Consider the following 13,474-nt stretch of genomic DNA (forward strand, 5'->3'; position numbering starts at 1 on the left):
GAAGAGGCCTGTGCCCATCATGATCAGCTGATTTAGGTTAGAAGGAGATTAGGTTAGAAGATCGAAGGGGCAGAACTGCCATACCTGAAGCTCTCTAGAAAGAAGATTGGGGAAGGAATTCAGGTGTTTTAAATTTAGTGTCCACGTGAAGGAGTTTCCTTGCTCCCTCTAACAGGGATGGATTTGGGCATGAATCAGCCCGCCGGTCCATGGGACTCAACCTATAGGCCTGGTCTGGCCATCAAGTCAAGGAAAAACACAATCAGGTGTGGGGCCAACTTTTGCTTCCCCTTGTGGTTCCACAGAAATATTGGATGGTTTCACCTGTGATATTGGTTCATTCATTCAATTGTGTTTACTGAGGGCTTACTGTGTGCAAAGCACTGTACTAGGGGCTTGGGATACTCATGAGTTCCTCAACCTTGGAGTTTTCCCAGGCCAAAGATCTCAGCCAGTCCAGGATACTCTACATTTTTGTCATTGAGCCACCACCAACTAAATCTAGAAGGGAAATGTAGGCAAAATTCAGGAGAGGCTAAGAAGAAAGCCACCATGTGCCATTATTCGTATGTCAATTCCAGCTTTACTTTGACATGAACTCTCCCTTGTTTTTTACGTTTTCCTTGGGCTGTAATTTGGGTCTGTAACACTAAAGCCCTTTGAATTTCACCTCGCCCCCATAGCACCTATGTACATATCTGTTGGTAATTCATTTTAATTTCTTTCCTTTCTAGTCTTTAAGCTACTTGTGGGCAGCTATCATAACAACCCTACTCAGTTGGCTTCTCCCAAGTAGTTTTACAGTGCTCTGTCCACCGTCAGCACTCAATAAATATGACTGATTGATTTTTCTTTCCAGATTCAACCTTCCTCGTGGCTCAGTTTAAATGGGTGCCAATCAATTAACCATATATTGGAAGCTTACTGTGTGCAGGCCGCCGTAGTAAGCACTCAGAAGAATACAGTAAAGTAGATATGATCCCTGGTCTCAAGGAGTTTACAATCTAGTCAGGGAGCCAATATAGGGCTCAGAGGCAAATGCCAGAATAAACAGTCATTTAAAAATTTTCCCCTCCCCAAAAGCTCTTCTCCTTTCTTTGACAAAATTAGTGAGAAACTGCAGTTTTCAAGCTAAAGATGATAGATGAATTTTGTTACAGGAAAGAGGGAGAATTGTCCTGAAATTTGGTCCCTCCTGATCCCGCTGCCCCATTAGGTTGAAGAGGATCATATTTTTGAGCGATGGCCTGTGTTGCCGCTCCTGTAGCTATGCCATCGTATCAGCCCCATCTCACTTGTCAAACATGACAAATAACGTTACTGAAGTCTTATCGAAGGCACATCTCCTCCCCGAGGCCTTCCCTGACCAAGCCCTCCTTTCCTCTTCTCCCACTCCTGTCCTCCTCACCCCGACTTGCTCCCGCTTATAGCCCCACAGCACTCATGTACACATCTCCCCCAGTCTCCCCCACCTTCTAGATGTGAAGCCATTGTGGGCAGGGAATGTGTCTGTTTAATTGTTCTATCGTATTCTCCCAAGTGCTTAGTACAGTGCTCTGCACATAGTGTGCACTCAGCAAATACTTTTGGCTGACTGATGCAGGTTGAAATCACTGAGAGGCAGCACGGCCTAGTGGATAGGGCACGGGTCCGGGAGTCAGAGGACCTGGGTTCTAATCCCAGATCTGTCACTTGCCTGCTGTGTGACCTTGGATAAGTCATTTAACTTCCATGTGTCTCAGTTACTCCATCGGTAAAATTCTCATCACAGTTCATCTATGTATTATTAGTCCACACTATTATTATTATTAGTCCACACTATACATTTTCCATCTGTAAAATTTAAGACTGTGAGTCCTCTGTTGGACATGGACTATGTCCAACCTGATTATCTTGGGTCTACCCGTGCTTAATACAGAGCCTGGAATGTTGAAAGTACTTATCAAATGCCACTAAAAAGAAAGTCAACAGGCTTTAATCTACTGAATTTCTCATTTGCTGTTCTCTAGAGAATCTGTTCCCTTTTGATTCCCTTACAGATTTCCAGAATTTTCCCGGTAGTCTTGGGAGGCCAGAAAGTTCCCAGTTTTAAAAGAAAATAGAGATTATAGGTATAATCAAAAATAAGAGCTAGAGGTAAATGAAAGCTGCAAGAAACCGTATCCTCAGTTGAAAACATAGGCTCTAGAACGCATATATTGAAGTAGATGATATGTGTCATATGACACAAATATATTTGTAAACGTATTAGTTCTAGTCAATATTTCAACTCCCAAAGGACAAAATTACTTAACTACCTTAGTCTGGAATGAGAGCGACAGTTGCTGCCTTTGGGGAACCGATGTCAGAGATAAATAGCTTAAGAAGAGCTGCACTGGTACACGCGCCATGGCGGAAAAACTCAGGGACTTGCGGCTGCCTCGGTAGATGCGTGCGATCCTGCTGTCATGATACTAAAAGTTAAATATTCCCTGAAGTGTGGTGCTGACAGAAGAGCAAGTCAGTGCCCCAACAGGCAGCCACATGTCGTAGCTACAGATTTGAAAGCAAGCAGACACATGTGTAACATGCCAGCTGAGGGGTGCAGTGTTACATCTGGATACCATTTACTGTGATCGTCCAGGAATTTCTAAGCATGTGGGCTGTGGTATGCTAATTTAATTTTATTTCACAAATTCAACCAGTAAATCAAGTTTATATGAAGGTTTAACAATGCTCCCTCTTTTTTCCTGTATCACTGATTCAACTTCATAATAGTTTAGTAATTATCTGTGCTAGTCAAAAGATTTCCCTTTGTTATGAGGTGAACGGGAATCTGATACGTATCATCATTTATGGCCTAAAATAGAACAAAAACAGTTTAAATTATGCTCGGGTGCACAATTAATTTGATCAAGAGGGGAATGACGTGTTTACCTAAGTGATTATTTTTCTGTTCAGTGATTTACATCAAGGTAGCTCTGTCAGCGCATCATATTTGTTTAATTGGAAGTGAGGTTCAGTCAATATCGCGGTGGCAGAGCTAAGGCACGTCTAAACTCATTACAACAAAGTGTGTCGACTGACATTGATTTAAGTCCTGCTGTCGCATTTCCATTTAGCTTGTACTTGACACAGCTGCCAGTTCTGGGTTGGCAGGTAGATGAGATGGAGATAGGATGAGAAGCAGACACACGCTAAGAAGTCGCTTATTTTTCCCAGAGAGCGGAGCTTTTTGTTGTTTCTTGGTGCAGCGCTTCAAATTTTGTATCTCCATGGAGAAGGCTGATGCTCCTTATCAATCCTCTCCAATTTCTCCAAAGATGAGCAGTAAGAGGTAAAGTCTAAAGGAGACATTCTTCAGGAAAGAAAGACCCAATTCGCTTGATTTCCTCCCCATTTGTTTCACAGCTTTAGAAGTATTGAAGACTTTGTCAATCAATTAGTAGTATTTGTTGAGTGCTTACTGTATGCAGAGCACTATAATAGTAAATCCCTGAGAGAGTACTATAAAAATCAAAGCTACAACTTCTGCCTTAAAAGAGCTTACAATAAAATGGATAATAATAACGTTGGTATTTGTTAAGCGCTTACTACGTGCAGAGCACTGTTCTAAGCGCCGGGGGAGATACAGGGTCATCAGGTTGTCCCACGTGAGGCTCACGGTCTTCATCCCCATTTTACAGATGAGGTATCTGAGGCCCAGAGAAGTGAAGTGACTTGCCCACAGTCACACAGCGGACAAGTGGCAGAGCCGGGATTCGAACCCATGACCTCTGACTCCCAAGCCCGGGCTCTTTCCACTGAGCCACGCTTCTTCTCCATGAAGAGAGACAGAGAATAAATAACCAATGGAGGGGGGAAATGGAAATATACACTTATAATTTTAAATTATTATACGTAATGAGAATCAGCATGGCCTAAGAAGAAGCAGTGTGGTCTAGGGGAGAGAGCATGGGCCTGGGAGTCAGAGGACCCGAATTTTAATTCTGACTCTGTGACTTGTCTGCTGTGTGACCTTTGACAAGTCACTAAATAATAATAAAGTTGGTATTTGTTAAGCGCTTACTATGTGCAGAGCACTGTTCTAAGCACTGGGGTAGATACAGGGTAATCAGGTTGTCCCACGTGAGGCTCACAGTTAATCCCAATTTTACAGATGAGGTAACCGAGGCACCGAGAAGTGACTTGCCCACAGTCATACAGGTGACGAGCGGCAGAGCCGGGATTCAAACCCATGACCTCTGACTCCCAAGCCCGGGCTCTTTCCACTGAGCCACGCTGCTTCTCTCTGTGCCTCAGTTACCTCATTTGTACAATGGAGATGAAGGGTGTGAGCCCCTTGGTGGGCAGGGACTGTATTCAACCTGATTAACTGTATTTGCCTCATTGGTTGGTACAGTGCTTGGCATATAGTAAGTTCTTAAAAAATGCTAGTAAAAAAAGAATGATCAATCAATGGTATTTACTGGGCACTTGGGACAGTAAAATACAGCATTGTTGGTAGACGTGTTCCCCGCCCCACAGTGAGCTTAAAGTCTAACCACGAGTTTAGAGTCTAAATTAATAGGTACAGAACGTAAATTGATATTTTCAAAAGTGCTCAGTAGAGTTATGAGGGTATCAGTGCCGAAGTGCTGGTTGGGAGGATGTAATTTGAGGAGGAGACGATTAATCGGGGAGGACATCCTGGAGGAGGTGAGATTTCAGAAGGGCCTTGAACGTGGGGAGAGCTGTGGTCTGGCAGATTTGAAATGGGAAGGAGTTCCAGGCAGGAGAAAGATCACGAGCAAGGGTTTGGAAGCCAGGGAAGCGGGAATGAGGTACGATAATAATAATGTTGGTGTTTGTTAAGCGCTTATTATGTGCAGAGCACTGGTCTAAGCGCTGGGGGTAGATACAGAGAAGCAGCGTGGCTCAGTGGAAAGAGTCCGGGCTTTGAAGTCAGAGGTCATGGGTTCGAATCCCCGCTCGGCCACTTGTCAGCTGTGTGACTTTGGGCAAGTCACTTCACTTCTCTGTGCCTCAGCACCCTCATCTGTAAAATGGGGATTAAGACACTGATTCCCCTGTGTCTCCCCCAGCGCTTAGAACGGTGCTCGGCACATAGTAGGCGCTTAACAAATACCAAGATTATTATTATTATTACAGGGTCATCAGGTTGTCTCATGTGAAGCTCCCAGTCTTAATCCCCATTTTCCAGATGAGGGAACTGAGGCACAGAGAAGTGAAGTGACTCGCCCACGGTCCCACAGCTGACAAGTGGCAGAGCCGGGAGTCGAACCCATGACCTCTGACTCCCAGGCCCGGGCTCTTTCCACTGAGCCACGCTGATGAGAAGGTTAGAATGAGATGAATGAAGAGTGCAAGCTGGGGTGGAGTGGAAGAGCGGAGATGATGAGAGGAAGAGAAATGATAGGGTGTCATAAAGCCAACGGTGAGGAGTTTCCACTGGAAGACACGGTAAGCGCTTAACAGATACCATTATTATTACTATTTTTATTGCCGAGTGGAGGTGGTGATGGAGTTTCTCAGTAGGAAGGAGAGATGGGTCTCAGTGCTGGCACTTCGGGACCAAGCCCCTCTTCCGAAGAACCGATTATAGTGCTAATGGCTTGCCCAGCCACCGCTCACTTTCTCTTATCCCCGAGTAGCTGACGTCAGAGACGGCAGCGGCCTTGACAGATGCATTTTCCGAGGTGTCTTGTCAGTCCGTCGAAGGTTTAGATAATAGAACAGAATAGATCCGTCTGACACTAGGATTGCCGGTACTCAGAGTATTCATCAATTCATCATATTAATCACATTAATTATGTGTACTGCAAGAGCTTGGGAATGTATAATCAAACGGAGTCTCTAGACACATTCCCAGACCACAATGAGCTTACAGTCCAGAGGGGAGACAGACATTAAGATAATTAAAAAATCGAGGAATACATGCAGAAGTGCTCAACATAAGCGTTTAGTGTGTGAAAGTGAATTGTAAATAAATGGCAATCAGACACCTGACTGATTCTTCCTTGGAGACGCACCCCCGCACACTCCCCCCCCCCCCCCCCGCACACACACACATGCACAAACACCCCCTCCTCCCCAACGTAAGAAAGCACTGGAATTTGGTGTGTGTTTCAATAATAATAAGAATCACAGTCATCATAATGTTGATGAGGAGGAGGAGAAGCAGAATGGCCTTGCAAAAAGAGTTTTGGAGTGAGGACACCACGGTTCTAATCCCGGCTCCGCCACGTGCCTGCTGGGTGACCTTGGGCTAGACACTTCACTTCTCTGAGCCCCAGTTTTCTCAGCTATAAAATAGGTATATTAAACTGTTCTCCCTCCCCTTACTGTGCTCCCCAGGTGGAACAAGGATTGTGTCCTACCCGTTCAATTAAGAGCAGCGCTTAGAACATGCTTAACACATCGAAAGCACTTAAATATAATGATGATGACGACGATGATAATGATACAAGCTAGGCAGACCGGACATAGTCTCTATGCCATATAATAATGTTGGTATTTGTTAAGCACCTACTATGTGTCAAGCACTGTTCTAAGCACTGGGGGAGATACCAGGTCATCAGGTTATCCCACGTAGGGCTCACAGTCTTCATTCCCCTTTTACAGATGAGGGAACTGAGGCGCAGAGAAGTTCGGTGACTTGCCCAAAGTCACGGAGCCGGGATTAGAACCCACCATCTCTGACTCTGAAGCCCGGGCTCTTTCCACTAAGCCACGTTGCTTCCCCTGTGAGGGCCCTGGGACTGTGGTTCTTTTAGGATGGCTCCACCCCGCCACTGTGGAGCCCGTGGGAGGAAGCATTCGGATGCATGGGAAGAACGTTGCCTACACAACAGGGAAAGCCCCATAGCCAGGGGGAGCCCGGGAGATTTTTCCAGGCACCGGGAAGGTGGAAGTGGTGTGGGTTTGGCTGTTGCAGCTGGCTGGCTTTCGATACCTCTGGATGAGGTTCAGAAGCTCCCCGAGAGAGACAGGCTGATGTAGGAAGCAGCAGCATCTTGACGTCGCCCCAAAAGACGCTCTTCCTGAGGACGGAGGAACACAGTTCCGCAGGAGAGAGTGAAGAAGTAAATCGGGACCTGGGTTCTAATTCCGGCTCTCCCACTTGTCCGCTGCGTGACCTTGGAAGAGTCACTTCACTTCTCTGTGCCTTAGTTACCTCAGCTGTAAAATGGGGGTTAAATCCCACTCCCTCCTAAAAGACTGTGAGCCCCATGTCATACAGGGAATGGGTTGGCATTGGAGGAGTGAAGCCTGAAAGCTGGGTTGTAGTAGGAAATCAGGGAGGTAAGGTAGGAGGGGGAGAGCTGATTGAGTCTTTTGAAGCTGATGTTAAGGAATTTAATAATAATAATAATGTTGGTATTTGTTAAGCGCTTACTATGTGCCGAGCACTGTTCTAAGTGCTGGGGTAGACACAGGGGAATCAGGTTGTCCCACGTGGGGCTCACAGTCTTAATCCCCATTTTACAGATGAGGTAACTGAGGCACAGAGAGGTTAAGTGACTTGCCCACAGCCACACAGCTGACAAGTGGCAGAGCCGGGATTCGAACCCATGATCTCTGACTCCAAAGCCCGTGCTCTTTCCACTGAGCCACGCTTCTCTGTTCTTCTCTGTTCTTCTGCTTCTCTGTTTCTGTTTAAGGCAGAGGTGGATGGGTGACCGTTGAGGATTTGAGGAGTGGGGAGACATCAACTGAAGGGTTTTTTTGTTTTGTTTTTTTAGAAAAATGATCTGGCCAGCAGAGGAAAGTAAGGACTGGAGTAGGGATTTACTGCTTTCATGGTAAGTCGTCCCACCAACTAGCAACTGGGCTGGTTTTCTCCAGCTCTTTTTTCTTTTTTGTTTGCATTTTTAAAAACTACTTTTAAATAATAGTCACTCTAAATCCATAAATTGGAAAATGTGTTAAAATTTCTGTGGGGAAAAAAAATAATTCTTGTGCCCTTGGAGAATTACTATCGTACCTGCGTTCAACGTCGGGATTGCATCTTGTAACATTTATTCTTGGTCGTGGGCCAACAGTTTCCAATAGACACTGATGGTTTTGGAATCCTCTAATGTTTTCCATAAAGCTTTATAAAGAAGAGTCGTTTTAATGTTTTACGCTGTATGAGCTTTCTTTTTGGGCGAGGGGGCCCACATGAAAAGAACCAAAGCTAAAGTTCCTCGTGTCGGTCAAATGTTGACCAGCTCTGAATCAAGTACTGCAGAAACATGTGAAAAGTGAGGAGCCTAATTAAAATAAAGCGGGTTTTTTTTTGGTTTTGTTTTTGTTAAATTCTTCTAAGGTATCAAACACAGTTCTGACACTGGGTTAGATACAAGATAATCAGGTAGGAGACAGTTCCCGTAATTTATTTATTTATATGAACACCAGTCTCCCCCTCTGGACGGTAAGCTCGTCGTGGGCAGGGAAGGTGTCTGTTTATTGTTATATTGTAGTCTTCCAAGCACTTAGTACAGTGCCACGCACACAGTAAGTGCTCAATAAATACCATTGAATGAATGAATGAATCTCACATAGGGCTCACGGTCTAAGTAGACGGGAAAACAGGCATTGTTTCTGAGTTCCTTTGCGATTGTACTATAGAGAATCATTTCGTTCCCGTCTCTGATTCAAAATAGATCGACTTTTCCTCTTCATCTACAGTTGGGAAGTGATTTTCAGTCATTTTGTAATCAATGTGTGTATGGCAAATCAAAGTCCTTATAAAATCTCATCCCAGGAAGTTACATTTTTTTAAAGGATATTTGTAAAGAAAAGAGTCCCTAGGCATTTGCAAGAATTTTGGGGAATACTGTCCATAGTCCCTTTGACAATTGTAATAAAAATATCATTAATATTTCACTTTAATAATACAGTAGGCTGGAACTGAATTATAATAGAACAGATTTCTGCTAAATGTCCGCTCTAGTCATTATCACATCAGATGAATTCATTATGATTAGTTTTATGGTCCTCAGACACAGAAGCAGCGTGGCTCAGTGGAAGGAGCCCAGGCTTGGGAGGCAGAGGTCATGGGTTCGATTCCCCGCTCCGCCATTTGTCAGCCGTGTGACTGTGGGCAAGTCACTTCACTTCTCTGTGCTTCAGTTACCTCATCTGTAAAATGGGGATTAACTGTGAGCCTCACGTGGGACAACCTGATTCCCCTGTATCTCCCCCAGTGCTTAGAACAGTGCTCTGCACCTAGTCAGCGCTTAACAAATACCAACATTAAATATGATTTTGATTAATTTTAGAAGAGAAAGTTATTTCTTTTTTTAAAAAACCCCAATATTTATATGCATTTCTATGCTATTTCCTGTCTTAATTCTCTCTCTTTTGATGTAGTAGAACGATGCTCACAACCAGTCAATAAAACATTCTTCAACCCTCCGACCTAAAATTAGAAGCCTTTGCTTGGTAATTTGAATCCACCTTGAAAATAGTTTCCGCAAATTAATTCAAGATTCTCCGTCCAGCCTTGTGACTGTTTGAGAGGAAGGGAATGTAATGACCGGTGATCCCTTCACCTGACAGAGAGTCAAAGATTCTCAATGGAACAGAGAAATTGCAGATTAGAGGTCCAGTTCCTGGCGTGAAGCGAGTTTCCTCCACAGCTGAGAACCCAGAAGATGACAGGCGGTGTAGAGAAATCTGACTTGCGGTCAATGAGCTAGGCCAATGTGCTGTCAGTAGGGTTTCGGAGAAAGGCTTAAAGGAAGAACTGGTGAATCGATTCTTGCTAATACGGGCTCCATATAGTCTAGGTTTTTCTACTCTAGTTTATGGAAAACGTGGTTTGTTCTACTGGAAACAAACTACCTTCCCTGAGAACACTGATTATATATGAGAAGCAGCGTGGCTCAGCGGAAAGAGCCGGGGCTTGGGAGTCAGAGGTCGCGGGTTCGACTCCCGGCTCTGCCACTTGGCAGCTGTGTGACTGTGGGCGAGTCACTTCACTTCTCTGGGCCTCAGTTACCTCATCTGTATGATGGGGATTAACTGTGAGCCTCACGTGGGACAACCTGATGACCCGGTATCTACCCCAGCGCTTAGAACAGTGCTCTGCACATAGTAAGCGCTTAACAGATACCAACGGTATTATCATTATATGATCCATTTCTGGTCTGTGTTTCTCATCTTGTCTTTGAGATCCTGAATTTCTACATTGGCTCCCTCTTACTGATAATACTAATCACACTAATGATGGTATTTGTTAAGCGCCTACTATGTGCCAAGCACCGTTCTAAGCACTGGGGTTGATACAAGGTAATCAGGTCGTCCCACGTGGGGCTCACAGTCTTAATCCCCATTTTACAGATGAGGTCACTGAGGCTCAGAGAAGTTCAGTGACTTGTCCAAAGTCACACAGCTGACAAGTGGCAGAGCCAGAATTAGAACCCATGACCTCTGACTCCCAAGCCCGGGCTCTTTCCACTAAGCCCAGCTGCAGGTATCGGAGGATTGCAAAAAGCCCTGAGGTATATTGGAATTCAAGGAATTGAGCTGTTTTACTTAGATCTAGATTGACAAATATGGAACGTCTTTAAAAATCGACTTACGTTTTAACATATTATGTATGTTTTATATACAAATGCATATACACTCATTCAATCATATTTATTTACTGTCTGTATATGTTTTATGTATGTGTACACACACATATGCATGTGTGTACGTGAAACCTGTGAGCAGTTGGTGCCCAAGCATCACACGATTTGTGGCTGTGTGTGTAACATGTAACAAACCTAAGCGTTTAGTACAGTGCTCAAGTGTATAGTACGGTGCTTTGCACAGAATCAATAAATACGATCGAATGAATGAATAACGTGTGACACCGTAAATGGTGTGAGCTAATTATTCTTTGCCGCTGCTAAGTAGCAACAGTTGTTCACAGCAACAGTTCTTCATAGCTCCAGCTAGCTGTTGCTTCCAGCAAGGATGGGCAAGGAGAAAATGGGAGGGGAGAGGAAGACTATGTCCAACTTAATAAATTTATATCTACCCCAGTGCTTAGTACAGTGCCTGGCACATAGTAAGCACTTAAATACCCTAAAAAATTTTAATAAAAATGAGGAAGAAGGAAAGCGGGAAAGGAGAGTGGGGGAAGGATTCATTCAGTAGTATTTATTGAGCGCTGACTATGTGCAGAGCACTGTACTAAGTGCTTGGAATGTACAATTCGGCAGCAGATAGAGACAATCCCTGCCCCGTGATGGGCTCACGGTCTAATCGGAAGGATGTAAAGGGGGAAATAAGAGAGAGGAAGGGGAGGAAGGAAGGAAAGCAGGAGAGATGTTGGTTGGGCTTTGACCCCCACCAAAGCTGGACAGAGCCGGAAGGGAAGGAGAGAGGCCGAAGCTCATGGCCAGGTCCTGGACATGGTCCGGACGGTAGCTGGCCAGAGATGGATGGAGTGGAGTAAAGGCAGGAGACAGGAGTCTGCAGGTGGGCCTTAACTGTGCTCTTGCCTCCGGTCTGCTGAGGAGAAGAACAGAGGTAGAAGTCTGAGAGCTGATCCTGGCCCTGCTCCTCTCCCCACTCATCCTGCTCGGCTATGGAGGATTTACTCTAGGGCCAATTTGGAGAAAATTCCCCGATGCATTAGCGGGATAGAGATGGACTTGGTAAGCCGGTGGGAGAGAAGGAGAAAGTGGAGCCAGAGATTGAGAACAAACTTGCAACTGGATGCTTTCTTACGCCTCTATACCTCTCGTTGAACGGCTCTAGGATCTGGCTCAAGTGCAAACTCGCAAAAAGTGCTCCCAGCCCCGAGCTAAAGACCAGTACATGCCGCTGTTGGTCTGGGTGGTGTCCGCACATAGCTTGGGGGCAACTCTTGGCCCCCTGTTTGCCTGAAGATGGCCAGTTTCCTTCCCGGCTCAGCTTCGCTGGCCCGGTTTGAGCTCATCCTGAGTCCGGTGAGGCCTGGAGCTTCCATCTTGTCTCTCCCTTAGCTCTTTCCCAATCCACAACGGGGGAGAGGCACGGCTACTTTCTGCCTTTGATTGTGTTTTCGACCTTCCTGCCTTCCTAGCATTCCGCGTAGCTTCTTGCTATGGAGTTGAAGTTACGGAGTCCCCTTCACAGTGCCACACGTGAGCACCCTTGTTGAAAAATCCACATTTGATTCCAGGGAGAGCCCCATGTAGCTGGCCAGCTATAGCTTCCTGACCCCCTCTTGCATTATGGACTCCTTTTCTGAATCTTTTCTTTGAATGCTCATTTGTCATAGATTGGTCACCTCCTAATCAATCACTGGTATTTACTGAAGCTTACTGTGTGCAGAGCACCCTACTAAGTGCTTAGAGGAGTACAATGCAATATCGGTGTCCTTTTCCTTTACATTTGTCCAGAGATGAAATGTTGGTTCTCCCTCAAAACCGTCTTTACATTTTGGCAGTGCTGCATATACCATTTTGTTTGTGTCTGAACCATTTTCTGGAGCCATAATAAATATATCTTTACCATCTGTTTGCAGATACTTTGAAAGTAATTTAGGAAATCTATAAATTTTCAGAAGCGATGGTTTGTTTTAATGTCCTGTCTTGAATCTGCTGTCTGTAGTGTGAACATATTCTGCACCAGGTTTCAGTTGTCACAAGTAATGAATTGGATGGTTCCTTTATAACACTCCAAACAGTTTTCTCAGAACTAAATCTTTAGACCTACATCTTATTTCTCCAGAGAGAGAACAAACACTTGCCAGTCACCGCAGGGTTCTTGCAAAATATCTCTTCTTCAGCCCACCGTACCAGTTTAAAAGTTTGAACTGTGAAGTAATTCATGGCAACAATCTCTTTGCAAACCAGTTCCAGAAGTACCATACCAGAGAACTTTCTATGGTCCGGTCACTATTTCAGTGACCAACTGAGGCGTGATGTCAAGAGAGTTCACATTCTGCCTTGATTTACACAGAGGTGGTGAAGAGGAGGATAGTGATAATAACAATAATCGTAGTATTTGTTAAGCCCTTACTGTGTGCCACGTACTGTACTAAGCAGAGGGGCACAGATAAGGTAATTGTGTTGCACGCCGTCCCTGTCCCACATAGGGCTCACTGTCTTTATCCCCATTGTACAAATGAGGTAACCGAGGCCCGGAGAAGTTAAGTGATTTGTCCAAGGTCACATAGCAGACAAGTGGTAGATCTGGGTTCCTTCTAACTCCCGGTCCTGAGCTCTATCTACTAGGCCATGCTGCTTAAAATGATCTGGCATAGTGTGCCAGCGTGATGATAATAACAACAACAATAATAATCATTCTGGCTTTTGTTAAGTACTTGCTATATGCCAAGCACTAAGCACTGAGCTACATACAAGATTATCAGGTTGGAAGCAGTCTTTGTCCCACAGGGGACTCACAGTCTAGGTAGGTGGGAATAGGATTTAATCTCCATTTTACGGATGTGAACAGAGAAGTTAAGTGACTTGCCCAAGGTCACACAGCAGACAAGTGGTAGTCCTTAATCTATGCTAAACACTGG

This window comes from Ornithorhynchus anatinus, chromosome 14 (genome assembly GCF_004115215.2).
Source record: "Ornithorhynchus anatinus isolate Pmale09 chromosome 14, mOrnAna1.pri.v4, whole genome shotgun sequence".
Taxonomy (NCBI): Eukaryota; Metazoa; Chordata; class Mammalia; order Monotremata; family Ornithorhynchidae; genus Ornithorhynchus; species Ornithorhynchus anatinus.